Genomic DNA, 23,091 nt, shown 5'->3' with positions numbered 1-23,091 from the left:
GACCATTGCACGCATTATTATACACATGCACAGATTCGTGTGGAAACTGCACTTGCACGTTAGAAAATTACTTAAACAGTCTTTACTTCCTATGCATCAAGAGGTAGCAGTAGCAAATAAACAAGCAAATTACACTGTGATTTATCATCTCAAATCGGTATAAATTGTCTTACTAATAATCTTGGTCAACATTTGTGATGATGAGGAGTTAGGGTGCATTGTGGAGCATCTTTTAATAACTCCCTCTGCAGGGAAAGCTTTCACAGACACACTTATTCAATTTACATATTAACCATGTAACATAATACCCAAGCCTTTTAATTCTGTTCTGTTATTTAGATATCACAATAATATCTCTTCCTTTATGTTAATCAAGGCGTAGGGTTCTCTGTACAAGCAGTGAGTTGAAGTAAGTTTCAGAAGTTTGAAAAAGGCAGGAAAATACAGGATTCTGCATTGTTGAGTTTGAGTCAGTTCTTTGGGTCTGCTTGCCTATCTGTAAAAGTCACCGCATGCCACTGCTGTAGAGATTTAATTACAGAACAGAAGTAAATCAAATGGCTATTGTGTAGAAATTGATTACCTTTTTCCAAAAATTGGGTCTGAAATCTTTGAAGGATTATAACTTAAAAGTACTTTATAATGCATTATACCTGAGTAATAATTTGTATCCACACTGGCTTCATAAAAAGTGTTACCCTATTGTTATTAGCAAATGATATTTCTCCTTTTCTCTTTGTGTGTTTACACAAAAATAAAACAATAATGGGGCTAAATTCTTGACTCATATGATGTCTCCAGGTAAAATTAGCCCAGTGTGAATATAGGACTTTATGGTGGACTCTTTGAAGTCTCATAACTTCAGACATTTAATTTATTTTACAAAGTTGCCTACTACAGCTTTAAAGTGTTCAGAAAAAACTTCCTGCTGAAAACAGAAAACAATACTGGTGATAATAGTGGTAAACGTGAATGCTTGTTGCATTGGCTAACTACCTAAGAACTAGCCAGCTCTGCTACGGCATCAGTTTGGGAATTAGTTGTTAATAGCTGTGACTCCCGCTGCACTCTCTCTCTTTGATTCTCACATTTCTTTACAGACATTTCTGCAAACGCGCCCACGGCTTAAGTAAATTTCCACTCAAGCATGGAATTTAAAAACAGCAACCCATTCATTGGACAATATAGACAGGCATGCCATACGTATGACTGACATACGTGTGTTTGACATTGAGTGGCATATAGCCCGCCAATCACAGTGGCCCATTTTTTCAGCGCATACCTCCACCGAGATGAAAGATGCCCTATCTTGCAATGTCAATGAAAGTGATTTTAAAAAAAAAGGCCTGGATCTGTCATGTTAACCGGATCCACACCAAAATGTAATGGATTCTTCCTTGGCCCATGCCACATACCTCCACCGAGTTCGATGCAAATCGGTTCAGCGGTTTTCGTGTAATCCTGCTGATGAATAAACAAACCAACAAACAAACAAACACATCAACCAACAAATCAACCGACAAACAGACCCGGGAGAAAACATAACCTCCTTGGCAGAGGTACCTACACATTTGTCTGAATCCATTACTCTGTTGTTTGTTTATTTGTTTTTTATTTTGTTTATTTTTTCTTCTCTTTCTCATCTACTTCTTAGGTTAGACTATGCATTCTTAGTTATATATACAACTTCCTTAAATACTACTATACCTTATTCACTTTTTTCTCTCCTCTTTTTCTTTATTTTTCATTCCTTTTCAATTAGCTGATATGGTGTTTGCCAAAAAGAAAAACAGTAAAAAAAAAAAAAAACTGCAAAAAACCCCAATGTCATCTCTGATTAGGCAGCGCTCACGGCCAAACACACAATCGCTGTACTTAAGTGCATGAAGCGGAAGAAAATAGACTTGAAGTGTTAAAATGTGCAAGAAAACCATTAGCCATTATGCGGCCTGTATAGAAAGCTGTTTTTTTTTTAAAAACAGAAACAGATCTGTTCAATGGGTCACACGTAAGACGCACGACTGAAAAACACAGTTGATACACTTCCTGTGTACACAAGAATGAGAGAAAAAAATACACACACAGCTTGAAAAAAAAAACGCAGGGCATACTGTGTCTGGGGGACAGTGTGGATTGATTCATTTGATAAAATGGAAGCATACAGCAAAATGGAAGCATTTACATAACGTTCTGCGTGGACTGGCCTGTAGAGTATTACCAGTGGTGGGGCTAAAATGTTTGCACAGAGGTTGGAATTAGAGAAAAAGCCTTGAGGTAATCAAAATCCATAGAGGCATCCCTCTGGGAATATGAACATGGTGCACTTTCACTTTCACATTTCACATTTCACTGTAATCTACCAATCAGATTATGCGATGGGAAAGATGACTTTAAGCCTTAGGGTGGCACAGATAGCTCCTGGAGTGTCCAAAATGGAAAAGCTTTATTCTTTGGGGTGCATAAATGTAATCAATAAACTTTAGAACATTAGAGTATTAGACTTGAGCCGAATACATTTTGAAAATGATTGAGTTTAATTAGAAATTCGGCCTGATAGTGTTGCTGGTTTTAAAAATAGCTGTTATGGACAAAAATGTTGAGGGCAAATTTTGACCTGTTGGTGGCACAAGATCTTTATAATCACTTGGAATCGTCCTATGGGGACCATATGTATACACACAAAATATTTCATGGCAATTTCATGGAAAAAACCTAAATGTGATAAAGACACTAACATATGAGTAACTGAACATGAGCTATACAATTTTTTTTTGAGATACAGATATTTGTATATGAATTCATATATCTGTATATACTTTTTGTTCATATATAATCAATTTTTAATATTTTGAACAATATTATTAGTAATTTAAAAAAAAAATCATGCGATAGCCCAGTAGTTTAGCTTATATTCTGAATTAATATACTTCTAAAATAAATCCTGTAAATTATTTGTGCTTTGTCTACCCTTCCTCTTGTGTTAGGTTCGGCACCAACCCGTTTTTAGGTTTTAAATGCATAAAAGAACCACATAAATTTGTCTATTGCATCAAGGCTTTTTGACTTTGTCAGGAACCTCTATTTCAAAAAATAAAAAAAAAATAAAAAAATGTTTCCACTGAATTATAAAATGCTCTGGATGAAATTATGACCTTTCTGTTTTTAGGGTCGGTTTCGACCCAGTTATAAAAATAAGATTATAAAGCAATAATTAGAGCCATAACTGAAATCATAAGGGCACTGTTTGTGTTGTTTTCCAGTATACCTGCACAAAAACAAAACAAAAAAAGATGGCCATGTCCAGACATGTGAGGTCATTTGAGTGGTCATTTGTCTTGCAGAGGGCACATCTCCAATTTGCAGCATGCAAAAATGAGAAGAAGATTTACAGTGAGCCAAGTTTTGGATAATAGTTTTGGTGAAAATGAGGGAGAGGACACAGAGCAGCATAGCGATACGGATGAGCAGGTTTCCGAGGAGGAAGACAATGTGGCCTATCATCCAGAAGACAGAGACACATCTGATGAGTCTGATGAGGAGGTCACTGGTGGTGAAGCTGCTCCCGCTGAAAGATTCAAGTCCAAAAATGGTAAGATCTTTTTTTTTCAGTACCTCATGATGTACATGGCAGCTGCTGCAAATGTCATCAAAATGACCCATGGAGTCACAAGGTTTGCTGTGACGAGAGCCAGTGACATCAAGACATGTTTTGAGCTATTTATGGCATTGTCACTAAAAAGAGTCACCATTGCTATGACAAACCTTGAATGAAAAAAGGTTCATGGCGACATGTGGAAAGACATTGATGAGGAATACCTAGATGCTTATATTGGTGTTCTTCTTCTTGCTGGAGTGTACAGATCCAGCAATGAGGCCACTGATAGTCTCTGGGACGCATCGACAGGCAGAAATATTTTCTGGGCAACAATGTCACTTCAGACCTTTCAAATGATATCAAGAGTCCTCAGCTTTGACAACAGAGATACCAGAGCAAGATCTGACAAGCTTGCCCCCATCAGGGATGTCTGGGAGAGATAGGCGCAGCTCCTTCCACTGATGTTCAACCAAAGGGCCAGAGGTGACAGTGGATGAACGTCTTGTCCCTTTCCGAGGAAAATGCCCCATCCGGCAATACATACCCAGTAAGCCAGGGAAGTACGGCATAAAAATCTGGACAGCCTGCGATGCAAAAACCAGCTATGGCTGAAATCTACAGATTTCCACAGGCAAAGCTGCGAGTGGCATCCCTGAGAAAAACCAAGGAAAACGTGTGGTCCTCGGTATGACTACTGGACTGCAGGGTCACAATATCACTTGGTTTGCAATATCACAAGTTTGCTTTTACAGACACCACCACTGTTGTCTCATATTGTCCAAAAAGAAAACGGAATGTGATACTTATGTCTACTCTTCACAAAGATGCAGCTATGTCATCAGGAAGTGACAAAAAGCCCACAATTATCCTTGACAATAACAAAAACAAAGGAGGAGTGGACAACCTGGACAAGCTGACTGCCACCTACACTTGCTAGCAAATGACCAGGAGATGGCCAATGGTTGTGTTTTAAAAAATCCTTGATGTGTCTGCATGTAATGCATTTGTTTTGTGGACCCACATCCACCAAGGGTGGAACCAAGCGGCGAATGTTTCTTGAGGAGCTGGGAAATTCCCCTGTCAAGCCACACATTGAGCGAAGGGAACGGGTGCCCCGAGGCCCAGACGCTGCAGCCTTGGTCAGACAGCTGCAGAGCTCACCTAGCACTCCGTCCACGCCATCAGTGACACAAAGAGCATCCGCACCAGCATCCTCCTCAGCCAGCCCTGCCTCAGCACCAACCAGACAGCCACAGCCACAATCCCACTCAGGCCACCTGATGCTAAAAGAAAGAGGTGTCAGGTCTGCTCAAGCAGTAAGGACAGAAAGACAAACGTATTGTGCTTCAACTGCAAGAAATATCTCTGCAAAGAACAGACTAAAAGTGTAATTTTTTGCCACACATGCATCTAAACACACACGTACACATATGCATGTTCTTGCACACAGAGACTTTTACTCTGATTTTGTTTTTTATTAGTTTTGGTTTGATTTGCTTGATTGGTTGTTGTTTGACCTTACAAATCTATATTTTGTGTTATGACCTGTGCTGCTTTTCATTTTGTGTTTATATTAAAGTTCTATTGCTGAAAAAAAGACTTTTTTGCCTTTTTCTTGAAGTAAATATGTATGGGTCGAAAATTGACCCGTAACACCATAGATGTTACTATAGTTAATAATATTAAAATGAAAAAATAAATAAAACAAATTTATTTATGAGATGTGTTCTAATACCCCTCAGTAATAGTCAGGTGAAACAACAACCTTTTATTTATTTATATGATTCTCTTGAGTTTCATTTTACCATTTGTTTAATTGAAATCGAGGGGTATACTGATAAAAAAAAAAAAGACCCAGAAGCCCACAACAAAAATATTAAAACCGATATTTTCATGGATAAGGAAGCCTAACAAGGTAACCAAGAGATGAGAAACAAATTGGATGATAGCTAACTGTTTTTAGTGTATTTTACAGCTGATATAGGACACGGGTCATAAGAGATGGTAACAGAAAGCTAACACAAGAGGAAGGCTACACTGTAGTTGAGAAATTTTTAAAACTGGACAAACCAACAGTGGGACATAAGCCTCCAAAGATTATTAATAAGATCATTTGGCACCATCACTTCAAATACATCTCATATGTTACTGAAGATGTGTCATACAGAAGCACTATCCATCCAGCGTAGTTTCATCTTCCTGCAGGGTTTTGTCCATGTGTCCATGTGGCTTTTGTCCTCTTTCATCTCCACGGCCTGACCTCTGCAATCAGCTGCTCTACAACAGCAGCATATAGCTGTCAGCGCTGTAGATCTATTATTCACACTGCCACCATCTAAAAGGGAATCCGCCTCCAGTATCGTGCTACAGCTCGCAGTAAACACATACTGTATACGCACGTGAATATACAGATGGAGAAAAAGAGATGGATATACATTTCAAAAGAAAAGGATGAGAGGAGGATGGAAGCTGGAGGGACTGATGGAAGGATGAAAAAAGGGAAGTTGGATGAGAGAGCAATGCGCCATTCCATCTTTGCATTATTTATATGTGCATATATCATGTCACAGTGGTTGTGACGCAAATATCAGACAGCGCGGAGAGTCTTACACTCTCTAAACCACTTTTACATTTGGCTTCAATGAAAAATTCAACTGAGAGTCATTATTATGGAATGTTAGCTATTTGCACCCTTTCCACTATAAGGCTGATGCTTCGAGGTCGCCTTCTGTACTGGAGCTTTAGTGTTATCCCGCACTTGTCGCTTTGGATAAAAGCGTCTGCCAAATGAGTAAATATAAATGTAAATGTAATGTTTGCAGGCTTTATATGCAATGTGGTTATACACTCAACACTCTACACGACACTGTGGTTGCCAGTTTATTAGGAGCACCTAGCTCAAACTAATGCAGTCTAATACAACAGTCCTGCAGTAAATCCTGCCTTCATGAGGGTTGTAATGTGAATTTTTTGTTGAAACTGTGTTAAACAGTCGTTGATTCAACTGTATGATCCTTTTGAAGGCTGCAATTTGTGGTGCTGTTGAACCTCGTTGTGTTATGTTGACAGGGTTTTCTATTATTTAGTCCACCCCATTCAAATCAGTAAGGGTAGGCTAAAGGACAGACACATCTCTTTTTATAATACAGTTCATGGAGGTAGGATTTATTGCAGGACTATTGACTGAGTTGCTTTTAGTTAGGTGTTCCTAATAAACTGACAACTTTGTGTATATTATTAATTAAATTTCTATATTTCTGCTATAAGGCTCCGTGCGGCTGTGACACCAATTGTAAAGAAAACAAAATTGTAAGATGGATGTAAATTCAGATCCAAATTTGTTTTTGATCCTGATCACATGTGGCAAAGTAGATGTATAGGCAGGTAAAGGCAGGGTTAGTGTGCTAACATTTGCATGCATGGAAATTAGCATTAAATGCAAGTACAGTTGAGGTTGATGGGAACCAAAGTATTGAACATTGACATTGTGACATGTTGATGGCACTAAATTAAAAGTCGTCTAATGTATTATCCAAACCTCCCTTGACCTGACAGTTGGAGGAATTTCTACCTTTACATTTTTAGTCTTGCTACAAGCATAACTGTATGCATGGCAATGTCAGTCATTCAGTCCACCACTAAAATACTTCAACAAATACTGGGTTGATAGCCCTGAAATTTGGTACAGATATTCATGAGTGAAAGGTCAACAAATGTTGGATGGATTATCATGCAGTTTGGTGCAGGCATTTATTGTCTTTGTGAACATTCTTCCTCAGGTCCTCCTTTCAGTTTGTCCAGTACATTGTTTGATCTAACAGTTTTCTTTCTTTTTTTTTTTTTTACTTTGTCTTGTTTATGGATGAAGGTCATAGAATCATGGAAAATAGAAAAAACTGAAAATAAGGGGAAAAGCGTTAATGTGTAGATGTGGTTTCCTGGTGGAAGTTGTGCCGGTAGAAGGGGAATCAGCTCTAGAGGTACTGCGGGAAATAGGATCAGATTTGTATGTTTTTAAGGTTTGTACCTCTTTTTTTTAATTGATAGGATTGTTTAGGGATACAAGTTTAGGGGATCACCAAACGTTTTTACAGTTCATCCTATGGGAACATGAATCCATCCAATAATTGTTGAGGTATTTTGGTCTGTGCCAAAGTGGTGGATCCACCAACCCAGATTGCCATCCCTAAAACAAATCATCATTACTATGGCTAAAAGAACCTGAACATGGAGACAGTGAAGTTCTAATGAGCCATAATGTATGTGTATCCTTATTCAACTGCAAAAAAATATTGTAATTGTTGTATCACAAAAACACAAGAATAACACTATTTTCATCCATCCATGCGTTTCCAGTTACATGGTAACTAGTTGGTTTGTCACTCAAACACACATCTCGTATTTCCACATGACTAATAATTTCTCTGCTGTGAAACAGAAACTGCAGTGTAGAGAATCCATGTCCCAGAATAATACATGTTCAGTTTTGGGGGTAAAATAGGATGTTTATAAGGATGTGTATTGAAAAGAACATGTTGACATGTCGACATGACATGTTGGAAATACACCTGTTTGCTACCTTGCCCATCGATGGACAAGTAGGCTGACATCAGAAACAACTGTTTTCCTCTTGTTTGACTCTGTCTCTTACAGAGACAAGTTCAGCTCTAAAACAGCAAAACTGTAAGGGATCATTGAGGAAGGACTCTGTCTTTGTGTTACGAAACCAGCCGCTGGTTTGAGGTTTATATCTTACGCTGAGTCGAGACGGGTAAGGTAGAGGAAAAAGTAAGGCTACATGGAAAATAATGAATCGAAGATAAGAATAAATTGTTGACATGTAGATTGATCCAGTCTCCTGTCTCTGTAGAGCCTCTTCTTGCTAAGACTGCAGCTGGCCTCTAGTCTGTCTTTGTAACACACACACAAACCTAACCATTAAATATCAGTTTATACTATATAAATACTGTTTGTAGCTGAGGTGAGGGCTCCACAGACTGTGATCAGACTGAATACAGTGTCTGGCATTCCTCTTTGTCAGCTTTTCCACTCCATCTGCTCCCTACTTATTTACCCTGAATCAATATGATTGTCGCTGTAAACGATATGGATCTGTTTGCCCAGGCTAGTTGAGGACAACAGCTGTTGCTGTCTCCCTTGTTCTTTCACTGAAATAACTTTGTGAAGGAAACATGGCTGCAGACCTGTTTCTAAGACAACAGGGAAGAGCAATGGTACCCACATATTTAACATTATTCCGTTTGTGTGTGTGACGCGTAAAGCTTCAGTAGCTCAAATCTCAGAACCATTTCCACCAAGAGTTAAGGCACAACCTGAGAAAGATAAGAAAGGGTCAGCTTTACACAAACGTCTTCTGACATGTGGGACCAACGGTTTATATTTACTTTTACATGTTATATAACTTTTATTTAAAGGTTTAAAACTGCAGTCATCAATATTTTTTTTTGTAAATAATGTAATGCGAAAGGTATTGCTTATAGTGACAAACTCACAGAGAATTATGCAGTTTTCTTCAAGTCCTCAGAGCTTTTTAGCCTCTTTCATGCTTTTTCTTTGTTTTAGGCCCATAAACTCTCCAGAATCAGCAGACAGCTGCTTTCAGGAACAAAGCTCGAGTAAGGCCACTGTCCACCACTTGCCCAGCAAACAGTAGACAGACACAGTTAGAGACTAGCTGGTGAACATGTTGGAGCATTAGGCAGCGAAAGAACCAGATATTTCCCGCAGGAGTTGGGAGAGACCAAAAATAGACCTAAAGAGAGGGAATAGTGGGCTAAAGTTCACCAGGTGGCCACAAACACCACTCCAAATGAATGCTGATGTTGCTCCATGTCCGTTGGATGTGGAAAAAGACAAGCGATTGCTAAAAAGTTCACCAGAATAACTTCAATGTCATTTTTTCAGCTTGTGCTGTCCAGAAGTGTCCATAAATTAATTAATGATGGTTTACATTCATTGGTTTCTGACTTTAATGAGTCAAAGCTTTTTCCATCTCTAGATGTTCTCAGAATTGTCTTTTCATTAGTTTTTAGTATAGTGAATTTTGACTCTCTGTATACATCTGTCATTCTATGTCAAACCATTTTTCCTTTCCCTTTTTTTTTGGTTTCCGATTCATGATGTATGAAATGGGCCTCTCTGGCTGATTTTTTGAATATGTAATTTCATTTGGCAGTAGCTGTTATTACACCATCCATTCCATCCTTGAATTTAGAGGAGGAATTCCCAGAAAGTTGTGGATCATGCTCTCAGTTTTTAGATTGCTGAGGGCAGATTCATATTCTGTGGAGCTTGTTTCTGTCCATTTATATGAGGATAGGCAGAGAGGGCAGGGTTTAACTTCTTTTTTCGTTTTAATTGGGCAGACAGGGGAAGTTGTGGCATGACCATAAAGGAGATATTGTTTTAGTCGTATCTGTACTGACGTAGTATATAAGGCTTTCACCCATTTTTGACATTATTGTCATAACTGTGCCTCTGAGCAGTCACATGTGACGGGTACACAGATGTCCAAATGGATATATATCTGGACCAAACTGCCAATTATGAAACACTGCAAAAAGTTATCATCCATGCTTACTCAGTAGCATACCTTAATCAAACCTACCCATCTCTCATGTATTAGCTGCCGCTGGATTTCCCAGGCTAATTGTGACTACTGCTATAATAGGTCTTTCAGTTTGGTAGGTGAGGACGTGCAGAAAAAGAAAACTTGGATGGAGAGAGGTGACATGGAGCACAAAGGTCTGACTTGTAGTAGTCACTGATGGAACACACCTGGAGAACATCAGTGGCGTAATGGTGGAAATGTTGAGTTGTACCTTGCCGAGATGCTCTGTAGAGGGAGAATAGACCTTTTACTCGGCAGGCATTTTGACTTGTCAAAGCAGCAAATGCACAGATTTAATTCATAATAATAATGATGGCCAGGTCCAGGGATCTGGTATAGTGCATCTTAACTCACTCACATAGGTGTATGACAATTGGTTTTTATTTTATTGGAAATATTCAGTACAAAACAGCGAGGATAAGGGATCTGTTCTGCTGAAGTGGAATTACCTGAGCTGGCGATGAACGCTGTTATGCATGAGGTAGGCTGAAACCGATGCCATACCCTGAAGTTATACTTTGAGTGTATTTCATCCACCCATTCTTTCACAATTCACCTTGCCAAGTTTTAACTCCCAAAACCGCAAGTGCAGACTTATGTGTATAGTGGCTCACTACCTACGTTGGGCAGATTTGAGGTGCGTCCTTCTAGCTTTTGGCTGCCGTTTAGTGTTGGATTTTGGTTTAGGTTTAAGAGAGTTGGGGACCGGCTAAGCTGTAATTTAATTTGCAAGTTTGTTTTGCAGTCTTTACATTCTGCCCACCTGTGACCAGAAATCACTTGACGCAGAACTGAAGTAATAAATCTGTCCTGTTGTGCAGTAATGTATATATATATATATCTTGTTTTATTTCCTCTTGTTTTGACCTGTATTTGTGGTGTATTTGTAGTCCCTAAAGCACTTCCTGGTAAAATGTAGTTTTTAAAGTATGTTATAAATAAATCTCCCTTAACTGCAAATTTACTTTCTATTTATGTAACATTCATAGCTGAGACTCCTGCAGCCTCCAGCCTCATACATCCATACATATACAGCAGGAGCAGCATGGAGGTATATAAAAGGATGGAAAGGAATCTCTTGCAAGAGAAATTACTCCCTCTGTGACCCCAATTCATAGGAAGTGTTAGTGTGTGCCTGTGTGTTTGTGTGTGTGTGTGTGTGTGTGTGTGTGTGTGTGTGTGTGTGTGTGTGTGTGTGTAGAGCAGCCACAAGGGACTTAAATAGCCTATACCACTATTCTTATCTCTATGTTAAATTTTTCATGTGAACATACAGTATAGTGTGTATAAAATACTACTGCAGACCCCCACATAGTATATATACACACAAAACACAAGATTGTTGCAACTGATTAGTGTTTAATGTATGATCCACTATAGACCTGTGGCTAGGTACACGCAAACACACACACACACACACACACACACACACACACACACACACACACACACACACACACACACACACACACACACATTCACAAAGGCATCCAGGGCACACCTTTTGATTGTAAAATATTTACATATAATTTATATGTAAATATTTTATTAAACATAATACCTAAACAAATGCCTGAACAAAATACAGATAGAAATTGCAAAAAAAAATGACCACAATATGATGGTATGGCAGTGCAGTTAGTGAGATGATGCTCATTCAAATCTGGGCCTGTTTTCCAAAAGCAACTTAAGGCTAAGGCCGTAAAATCTTTTACTGTGCTGGCTAACATCTTGTTTGCAATCGTCTTTTGCGTAAACTAGCTGTGTACTAAACACTCTTATGAGAACCTGATTGAAATTGAAGACATGTAATTGGGATTTTTGCGGACCACTAACACAACAGTCCCCTTGTGAAAACCTAACGAGTAGTCAAAAACATGAAAAGAAAAGATGACCCCACATAATGACTTAACTGAATATGTGTAATTTTCCATCGACCGTCATTTATTTTGCATTTACTGAGATTTCAGCACCCTCTGTTGACAAAATGAGATTTGCCATTTTTCCTTATTTAGACCTGATTTGGACTAACTGTCTTGAGCTTCATGGTAATACAAGGCTTAGCATGGGCTCCAAGCGAGCGCTTACGTACAGCTCCTTGAGGCCTAATCGTTATAGAATCTCTAAGGGTCGGGTATTCATGTCACATTCCTGAATCGAGCTAAATAAAGCCTTATATTATCAACGGAGCTGAAATGGAATGAAATCTTGTGTGTGTGTGCTGTGCTTCTTGTGTGTGACAACCGACTCCCAGACTGAACGCCAATCTCATCGGTTTCGACATCTTATCCTCCTGATGTCGGCAGCTGACTGTTAGCAGGATGAGGAGCTTTTGATAACTGACATAGAATTGTGGATTGTATCATAAAGCAAAATTAGAAAATCACTCCTCCGTAGAGTGTGGGACGAAACATGCTGGACTGTGTAAGGAAATCAAAGAATCTCATTTACAGCCGCTTAGATTCAAAGAGCAGCCTTCATTTTCTGCAGTTTACATTAAAATGCTCTGCCATGAGGAAAATGAGAGAACAAATGTTGATATGTGATTTGCCGCATAGATCACAAGAATAGTTGAATGTCTTTATGTATGGAAGTTTGTGTGGGTGAGTAGTGAGTAGAGTAGCACTTGGCTTTATCTAGGGCTAAAAATCGTTTTATTCATATTATACTTTATAAACAATATATATCATTAGCACACTTTATGCTGCTGAAAATTGTAGTGTCATAAAATTGAAATTTTTGAAATTAAACGCCCCCCCAATCTTTTCAGATAAAAGAATAGGGGGGAATTTTTCTGTTTGCTAGTGTTGATTACTATAACCATGATGACAAAGAACCTCAACCTTGATGAATTAGTCATCTTAACCCAAACCAAAGAGTTGAGATTCAGAAGCAACTTTTCTTGTTTTTTTTAATTAATGAAAGAGGCCACACATTTATTACCAACAGCAGATTCCCACAGTGGTGGTTGGGGCGGCTGTAAAAAGCGCAGGACTGTCACATCCACAGTCCCGTCTGTGGTTTAGACAACAAAAGCACTTTGGTTAAAGTTAGGGAAAGATGTTGGTTTTGTTAATTGTAAATACACAATGTGTCTGAAGTCGCTATGAAATTTCTCTGTTGTAAACCAGGCCACAGTCTTTCTCTAACCTCAGCCAAGCGCCGTGAGAGTCTAGACATAACCATAAAAAAGTTTAATGATGCTGTAGTCACTACAAGTGGATATTGTACTGCAAGATCAGATATTTTGGTGGAAAACAAATATTTCTGTGAACATTACTGATATGTTCAGTGACCAGTGCAAGTAGCACAAGCAGCGCCCTGACACCTATTTGCCTGACCTGTGCATCCTTGTGGTATTTTGGTGAAGGGGGTACAGGTGCAAGGAGTGACCCAAACTGGGACAAATGGGGCAGCAGAAAGAGAGCTGTTGGTGTGTTGGTGGAAAATGCGTCTGAGAGAATAGACGTCTCAGAATCACGTCTGTGTCCGGCGACAACAATCGGCTCCCACTTTGGTGATTTCAACAACAAGAGCAAGCTGACGATATGGAGCAAATGCGCAGCAATTGCTGAATAATGATTAGAATGTGAATAAACCATTTGAACTTATCACTCCCCAGCCAGCAATTGTGTTTTAATCAGCACAAAAAGTTTATATTTACAGTGTTTAAAGAAGAACATCAGTAAATCAGTCATTTATCTATAAATTAAAAGACACCACACTGTTGTCACTTCTAGATTGTTGAAGGTCCATCTCCTCAATATTAGAAGTGCCCCTTCAACTAAACCTTTAAAGAATCCTTACGAAGTCCACACTAGTTTTTGTATGAAAGTCTCGTGAGGCTCTGTATCCTTGCACTATAGTACAGCGGTACATCACGGCTGGACATTGAGTGGAGAAAGTATGCCGTCACCACAAGCTGGCAGGACAAGCCGGATTATGAAACTGGGTCCAGTTACTCTGTAAATCCAGTGGTGGAGAGTAACAATTTTCAGGCACTTGCCTTAAGTATTTCCATTTTATGCTACTTTACACTTCCACTGCATAATATTTCAGAGGCACTTTTTAATCCACAACAATTATTTGATTGCTTTAGTTAATAGCTACTTTTCAGATTCAGATTATTAATACAAAATATAATCAACAAATGCATTATAATGTTTTATTCTAGACTAAGCTACCCAGAAGTATTAAAAGCAGTACCAATTAGCCCCCTCCTTTATCAGCCAGGTTAATAAGGATACTGTAAGAGCACAGTGCCACGCAAGAAGTTTTAAATAATAAATGTAATTACTGCTGCTGTGCCACCACAGCACCTCTCTAAATTTAATTTTTAATATAAAAGGTTAAAGCTCAGTTCTAGTGTTCACCAGCCCGATTTAAACCCCTGTATGCAACACATTTTAAATGTCTGCATGTACAGTTAAAGGACAGTCCGCCTAGCAGGCTGAAGTCAGGGAAAATTTTGCACCATTTCCACTGTCAGCATTTGACAAATGGATTCAGATACAGCAAAGAACATTTCATGCTCATGTACGTGTACTAATTTACTGAAAGGTTTATTGCCAGATTCAACACCTGTCAGGAAAATGGGTGCGTGAAATTGAAGCACTTTCTGTTTTGTTATTGTCCAGCACAGTAAACAACTTGTGACTCCCGTCTGCTGTTCAGTCAAACTTCTTTATACTGTATTATTAAATATCACAGTATATGAGGTGCTCCACTGCTAATATTTGAATTGCTTTTTTTGTGACAAATAAATTACTGAACAATATATACAGCTCCAATGCTTCACGTTATGTCAAACAAATACAGGTCTGATCGTTGAGGGTTGATTACTTATTGTGATTGGCCAGTGAGCCCAGTCCCGGCACATGCATGCAGCACTCTCTCATGCGCACCCCGAACGACAGTCAAACAGAGAGACACTGACAGGGCTAGTAAAATCTTAATGGATTTTTTTGACAATTTCTCCCAGTGTTCCCGATGGCCAGTCCGACGATGACAGATGGGTTTCTTGTGTGTGTGTGTGTGACACAGAGAGAGAGAGAGAGAGAGAGAGAGAGAGAGCGGAGGCACTGAGTGAATATCAATGCACTGCTCTACACTCTACAATGAATTTTATCGTATGGAAAATACTGGGATGTAGGCTATTGAGATGAACTTGATACCATGTTCAAAGATGAGGCCCCATTCAGTCCTTTGAAAGTTGCTAACTTTGCAAATACTCCAAAAAAACATCTGCATTGTTTGAACGGAATTCCTCAAACCTCTACGTTTTTGGCCCATAGAGCATGTGCACTACAGTCCATCTCCAGTTGAGTTGAATATGAACATGCATGTCCAATACTTCTGCCTGCTGAACCGGCTGACTTCCTGTTGGCTCCTTCCAAATGTTATTGGACCAAATGATCACATTTTGATAATGACAAAGAGTCATTCCCCAGACCTGCCATTTAACATCCGCCAACCAGCTGTCCCCCGACTTTTTTTCTTTCCTCATTTCTATTTGCTTACCTGTTCTCCATTTCTAATCAACTGAGTTTCCCTGCCCCCTCAAACACCTGAACCCAGTTCCCTCATCACCCTAACTACTATTTATACTTGCCATTACCACCAGCTCATTGTCAGTCCATCTGTTTATGTAATTGTTCCTGTGAATTTCCCTGTGTATGGCTCACCTGTTTTTGGATTACCTCTATTTAGTTTCCTGCTTGACTGCTGGCCTGAACTCCAGTTTATTGACCCATCTGCCTTTAACCCAGTACTGTTCATTTATTAAAGTAACCTAACTGTAACAACCTGTCTTGTCCTGGCTTTTTTAACATAATAATATTTAATGCATGAGACACCCTCGCCTACTATCTAGTGGCATGTGAATATGCACTTAAAGGTACCATATGAAGTTTTTGGCCAGTAGTAGCACTATAGAGCCCATTGGAGCCCAGTTGTAACACTATGGAGCCCATTGGAGCCCAGTAGTAGCACTAATGGGCACCCCACAGAAATGGAGACCTGATTTGAATTCCTGACAGTTGACAGTTCCAACAGTTGGAGATGGTAATGCACATAGAGGGGTAGCAATACACCAACAAAGGCATGGAAGAAAAATAGTGAAAGCTACAGAAGCAAATGTGATTATTATTTTTTTTTTTTAATGGCTTTGCAAATGTTAATGATGAAGAAAATGCATTCAACATGTTTGTTTATCCTCAAGGATAGATGCAGCAAATGTTTAAGAATGCAAATGTGGATATTAGGGCAGATTCCATAGTTCACCGGTACAGTAGAGCCCCCACAGTAAATGGTACCTGAGAGGGTTATCTCTCGAGAAAATGATTAAAACCTCAAAACATATTTAGCAACTAGTATTGCTCGTTCTCATGGAGAGACATCTGTTTGATCAGGTTCATAAAACTATGTTGAAAAGATTTGAATCACAGAGTGGACTTCTAAAACTTGGACATTTATTCCCCCCAGTTCTGCTTCTCAAGCAGCACCTCAGGATTCCCATCTCTTTCACTGGTAGACCCTTCCTAAAGCCCCTAAAACTGCATCAAAACTGGTATGAAAGAATTTAACATCAGATAATCCAATTCATTTTTCAACCATGAGCTAGTTTTACATTGTGGGTAGCAGAACTGAGTTCTTCTCATAGTTCTCACCACCAGGTGAATGTCTGTGTGTGATAGTGTGATAAAGAACATGAGCTGGAGCTTACATTCTTTTTTTTGGAAGAGCTGCCTTTATCCTGAGGTCATGAACCCTATTAGTGACTCTCACCATCTCTCATCTCTCAGCCTCCTCTAGCATTTCCATCATGTAGCCAGAGGAGCGTTGCCAATAACAGTTGGACCTCCCCGTATCTCAGCTGTACACACATCATTAAAATCCAGCTCCGCTACAGTGAATACACAATCATCCCTACAGGAGGGCTAACAGAAGATGAATAAAAGATGGTGACAGAAGACAATGTCAACAAACTGAACAAAAACAAAATTAAATCATTTTCAAGTGATGTCGTGATCCTGACTCTGACTAGCTGCAGGCCAAAAACTACGTCAGAATAATTCTCAGCCACATACAGTATTTGTTGACGCATTATCAGCAATCTGATTGGCACAATACAGTCACTGTCCCCTAGTCTATAACATGAACTGAACCTGTCAAGTATACAGTATGTGCACTGTTTTGGCAGTTAGCATACATACTGCACAGTTTTGTACTACCGAGAACTGCACTCACCAACGACTTAGTTAGGATAACCTGTACACCTGCTTATTCGTGCAATTATTCAGTCAACGGATTATGAGTAAGCAGTGCAATGCAGATACAAGTCAGGAGCTTCAGTTGATGTTCACATCAAACATCAGAATGGGGAAAAAATTGGATCTCAGGGACTTGGACTGTGGCATGATTGTTTGTGCTAGACGGACTGGTTTGAGTATTTCTCCTGGGACTTTCACACCAAAACTGGACAGATGAAGACTGGAAATACGTAGCCTGGTCTGATGAATCTGGATTTCTTCTGAGGCAAACAGATGCTAGGGTCAGAATTTGGTGTCAACGATGTGAATCCATGGACCCAACCTGTCTTATGTCAACAGTCCTGGCTGGTGGTTGTGTAATGGTGTGGGGAATGTTTTCTTGGCTCACTTTGGGCCCCTTAATACCAATCAGTCATGGTTTGAATCCTACAGCTTATCTGAGTAAAGTTGCTGACCATGTGCATCCCTTTATGGCCACAGTTTACCAGCTTCTAATGGCTACTTCCAGCATGATAATTCACCATGTCACAAAGCAAAAGTTGTCTCAAACTGGTTTCATGAACATGACAATGACGTCAGTGTACTTTGGTGGCCTCTCCAGCCACCAGATCTGAATCCAGTAAAAACACCTCTGGGATGTGGTAGAACGGGAGATTGGCAGCATGAATGTGCAGCTGAAAAATCTGCAGAAATGACGTGATGCAAACATGTCAACATGGACCAGAATCTCAAAGAAAAGCTTGAAGAAACATCTTGTGGAATCCAGGCAACAATGAACTGAGGCTATTTTGAGAGCAAAGGGAGGCCCTACTCAGTATTCGTATTGTGTTGCTAATAATAAAGTGCTAGCTGAGTGTATAATGCAAGCTGGTAGCACCTCCTCCATTTATATGTGTTACAATGAGATCAAATGCTTGTAGTATGCATACTCTAGACTCAAAATATTGTAAGTATGGAGTATATCAGGGCTGTAGCCAAATGAGTCTTTCCTCTGCAAACAAAAAATAAGCAGCATCACTTCAGAAGATTCTTGAGGGACTGCTATGATGTATAAGATAAGGGTCAAATGAAGGTGTAATGGGCCTTCATTAGAGTGCCAGGCTGTCTCTGCAGCCTTCTCCAGATTTCTTTGGGAGAAAAGCCAGGGAGTCTTGTCAGAAAGTGAGTCTCTAAAGTCATACTTGTTAGGAATGATTTTGGGCATGTCACTACTGAAAAACAGAACATACTGATTTTTTTTTTTTTTTTTTAGGTAGAGTTAGATATATAAAGTTAACCTATGATAACCTCAAACGGTCAGCATTGCACAATAACTATTTTTCCTTCTAATGTGTGATTTAAATGAAACAGGCTGACTGTGGACGTTTATAGTTTCAAACATTAAAATGATCATTTTAATAATTCAGTAGGTGATCCACAAATGACTGGAGCCCATATTCAAATTACCGAGGAGCCAAGGGGGCTTATTTCCCGCAAAACAGACCTGAGCTCTCCCAGAAGCAACAAAATTTTGAGTTCGGGGGGGTCTCAATAACTGATACATAATCATTAGCATTTCTAATGCTAATTTTATTTTTTTCTATTTTTGTTAATCTTATTTTTTTTCTTGCCATATTTGGTATTAGAGTCTGTGCTAAGTAAAATCTCTCTCTCTCTGTTTCTCTCACTTTCAGCTCCTGAAGTTGTCCAGCGTGTTGACAGGTTTTAATGACAGACGTTCAGTGGCTTAAGAAAGTATTCAAACCCCATTCACTTTTTGCACACTTTGTGTTGTAGATTTATTTTTCAGGTGATTGATGGATGATCAAAGTGAAAATATATTTTCAGAATTTTTTCCAAATTAATAAACCAAACAAAAACTGAAATCTCTCATTTACAAAGGTATTCAGACCCCCGTGTCTCAAGGCTATGTCTGACGAACAACAGGTGCTGCTCATCACCTGGCTAATACCATCCCCACAATGAAGCATGGTGGTGGCAGCATCATGCTATGGGGGTTCATCTCAGGGGCAGGGACAGGGAGACTGGTCAGAATTGAGGTAAGGATAAATGCAGCCAAATACAGAGAGGTTCTTAAATACTGTAAAACCTGCTCCAAAGTGCATGCAACCTCAGACTAGGGTGACGGGTCACCTCTCAGCACACCCAAAGCATACAGGGGACAAGTTTCTGACTGTCCTTAAGTTGCCAAGCCAAATCCCAGACTTAAACCCCACAGATGTGAAGATGGCAGTTCACAGACACTGAAATAAACTTCCCAAATCAAGGTGTGAAAAGCTTGTAAAGACTTACCCAATAAGTCTTTACAAACATAAGAACCTGGGCTAGGCTCATGGCTATTGGGCAGCTAGCAGTAATCTTCCAGGAGGTCGCCACTTGAATTGAACCAACTCCAACAATGAACTGAGGAGCTTCTATCCCTGGATCCCCAATCTGTAACCTGGTGGTGAAATGGAGTGCAACACATACAAACGGAAATTTGAAATTTCTTTAACATGTTAATGATGTCAGTATGCATACTGAAATGGTTAACTCCAACCAGGTTAGCACGCATTCTATTATTCAAACATGCTAACATAAGCCGCAGTTGTTTATGCCACACAGTGAGTGGTGCAATGATACCGTTGGTCTATATACACAGCCAGAACAAAAACAACCCTATTTTGCTGGCTTGATGGAACAAAATAATAGAATTTGAGGTACAATTGTTTGATCACCAATGTGCAGTGTACTCTCTAGAGGGCACGGGCTAGTGGTGTCAGTGGTTGCTTCCTAAAATTCATCAGCAGCAGCAGACGGAAGACCCACCAAATCGCACAACTCCAATCTGACCTGGAAGCCACTGGGGCCGGTCAGCCACTGCAAATTCTCAGAGTGCTAGATAGAGAGCCCAAATTACAAATTTAGAAAATTCTGATGACATTGAAACATTTGAGAGACAGGTAGAGGTCTACAACTGGCCATGGCAAGATTGGGCAGTCAAACTAATTCCACTGTTGACTCGAACAATATATCAATGTGCTGTTTCCAACGGTGAAAGCTTGGGTCAATGAACACAACCCATAGATGGCTGAATAGGCTGCTGAGGGCTGCTGGTCCATGCTTATGTGATTGCTCACAATGGACCTGGAGTCTTCCTCTACACTGGCCAGCTCAGACCAATTGGGGCTAAGTCTGAGATGAGGGGTAAAGGGGGAGGTTCCACATATTACACTTCAGGTCAGGCTAGCTCCAGAGAACCATTAGTTTTAGACTCATCCAACCATAAGGAAGAGTGAGGCAGTAAAGCTAAGGCCGTTTGTCACAACTTTGGTGAGGGAGCCCATACCCATCCCCTTTGCCCAGTTAAAAAGTCCAGAAAAACAAACCTGTGTTATGTTCCAAGATTGGTGTTTTCCCAAACACCAGTATGTTAACAGTAGCTACTGTACTGGTAAATGACACATCTCTTGCTGCAGTGGTTGCACTCTCTCTCTGCAAGTCCCTTGTGCAGGCCAAATACATTCCTATGAAGAGCTACGAAGTTTAGAAGACACATTACCAGTAATTTGTGTACATGGACATAGTTCTGAGGTGCCAGCTGCTGAGGTCTACATAGAAGTACACAACCAACCATACCTCATGAAAGTGGGAGTAGCTACAGAGTGTCTACATCCTGTTTTGTTAGGGACTGATTAGCCAATCCTCTTAGACCTAATCTGATAGAGCATGAGTAAGTCATGTGGGGTTGTCACTAGGGCAAGAGCAAGAGAGTCTGTGGCCCCAACAGTGCTGGAAGAGCCAGGGTGAGTTCAGCCAGATCCCGAGTTTCCCATCCTGTTGCAACTGATCCTGTTTTGCCAGTCCTTGTTATGTCTGAGTGCACTGCTCCAGATACAGTCACTACACCTAGAGAGGTGAGCCAACAGCCAGGTTACTGATATGGCAAGCCATAGGCACACCTATAACCATAGCACAAGCTACCACTAGTGACACATTAAAACTTATGCCATTCTACGATGAGCAGGCGGATAAGGTGTCAGGGACCACACACAAGGAAACGGTGGTTAGGTGCAGAGAGGAGGTTGCGGAGGTGCTACTTCAGTCAGCTGGGCAGTCAAAGTAAAAAGTTGAAGCTCTAGCTGATATTGATTTTTCTTTTCACTCCATCAGAAAAATAATCCCACACTAGCTGAATGTTTCAGGAAAGTAGAGGCTAGTCCTGCCTCGCTTTCTGACTATTTTGTGCAAGGAAAAGTGGTCTCCTGAACAGTCTGTAAAGGGGGGTAAACAGCTTGTTCTCCCTGAAGTGCCGAAGGCGAAGGTCATGAGGGTAGGGCATACTATCCCATTGGCAGGTATTTTGGTCTTCATGAAGACTTTCCTAAGAATAAACAACAATTTTATTGCCCGGGAATATTACACACAAGCCAACAATTACTGTAAAACATACAGTCGAGACAAAAACTACTGAAAACATGCCCTGAATGTCAGCTTATGCCTGGAAAACATACAGCATCTGTACCTCTCATCCTATCTCTCTGTAATTTCTAAATCATTTGAACATATTGATGTTGACATAGTAGGAGCGTTTGAAAGGAGTCAGTCAGGCAACAAGTTCATTTTTGTCATTTGTGGCTATGCAAATAGGTACCCAGAAGCCTACCCCTTAACAGTGGTCCCAGCTAAGCAAGTAGCTACAGCCATGCTGAAATTTTTTAGCCAGGTAGGCATTCCTAAAGAAGTCCTTACAGGTCAGGGGCCCAATTTCATGAGTCGCACACTCTCACAAATCCATTAGCTCTTAAGGATTAAGAGAATAAAAACTACCCGGTACCACCCTCGGATTGAAGGTTTGGTGGAGTGCTTTGACAAAACCCTAATTATACATGTTGAAGAAGTTTGTCTCAGGAACAAGGAAGGACTGGGACAAGTGGCTGACATTCCAACTCTTTGCTTACTGCGAGGTTCCCCAGAGCACTAAATGGTCCTAAAGAAAGACATGGACATGAAGAGAGAGATGGGTATGATTGAGTCCAATCATCTTAGTCCCCAAGAAGGTCAGCACACTGAGGTTCTGTTTCGGCTTCAGAAAAGTCAGCAGAGTGAGTAAAGTGGACTTGTATCCAATGCGCAGGGTTGATACCCTGGACTTCTGCAAAGACTACTGGCAGGTCCTGCATGCAGAAGAAAGCAAGGAGATAACAGCTTTCCGAACTTCTTTTGGACACTTCCAGTTCAAAGCTCTTCAATTTGGCCTTCATGGAGCCCACACAACATTCCAGAGGATAAAGGACAAGATACTTGTGGGCACAGAAACCTACACTGCATCTTACCTCAATGGCACGGTGGTCTACAGTTGGACCACCTGGCACATCTGCAGTGGATAAAGGACACAGGCATCAGCATCGACCCTGACAAGTGTGCCCTGACCAAGCAGGAGCCTGAGTGCCTTGGATTTGTGTTTGGGAAAGGAGTGATCCTTTCAGCCAACACACACTACTACCTCCAGTAATATCATTTTGTTCCATCAAGCTGGCAAAACAGCTTTGCTGTTTTAGTTGTGTACATAGACCACAGTATTATTGCATCCTCATTACATTTTGTGGCTTAAG

General features: G+C 40.2%; 1 pseudogene; it reads left to right on the top strand.

Annotated features, from left to right (window-relative positions):
• The first annotated feature begins 3,372 nt into the window (after positions 1 to 3,372).
• On the top strand, positions 3,373 to 22,866 carry LOC120804069 (annotated as a pseudogene).
• Positions 22,867 to 23,091: the final 225 nt, after the last annotated feature.

This window comes from Xiphias gladius, chromosome 2, assembly GCF_016859285.1.
Source record: "Xiphias gladius isolate SHS-SW01 ecotype Sanya breed wild chromosome 2, ASM1685928v1, whole genome shotgun sequence".
Classification (NCBI taxonomy): Eukaryota; Metazoa; Chordata; class Actinopteri; order Istiophoriformes; family Xiphiidae; genus Xiphias; species Xiphias gladius.
This window is presented reverse-complemented; position numbering and strand designations above follow the sequence as displayed.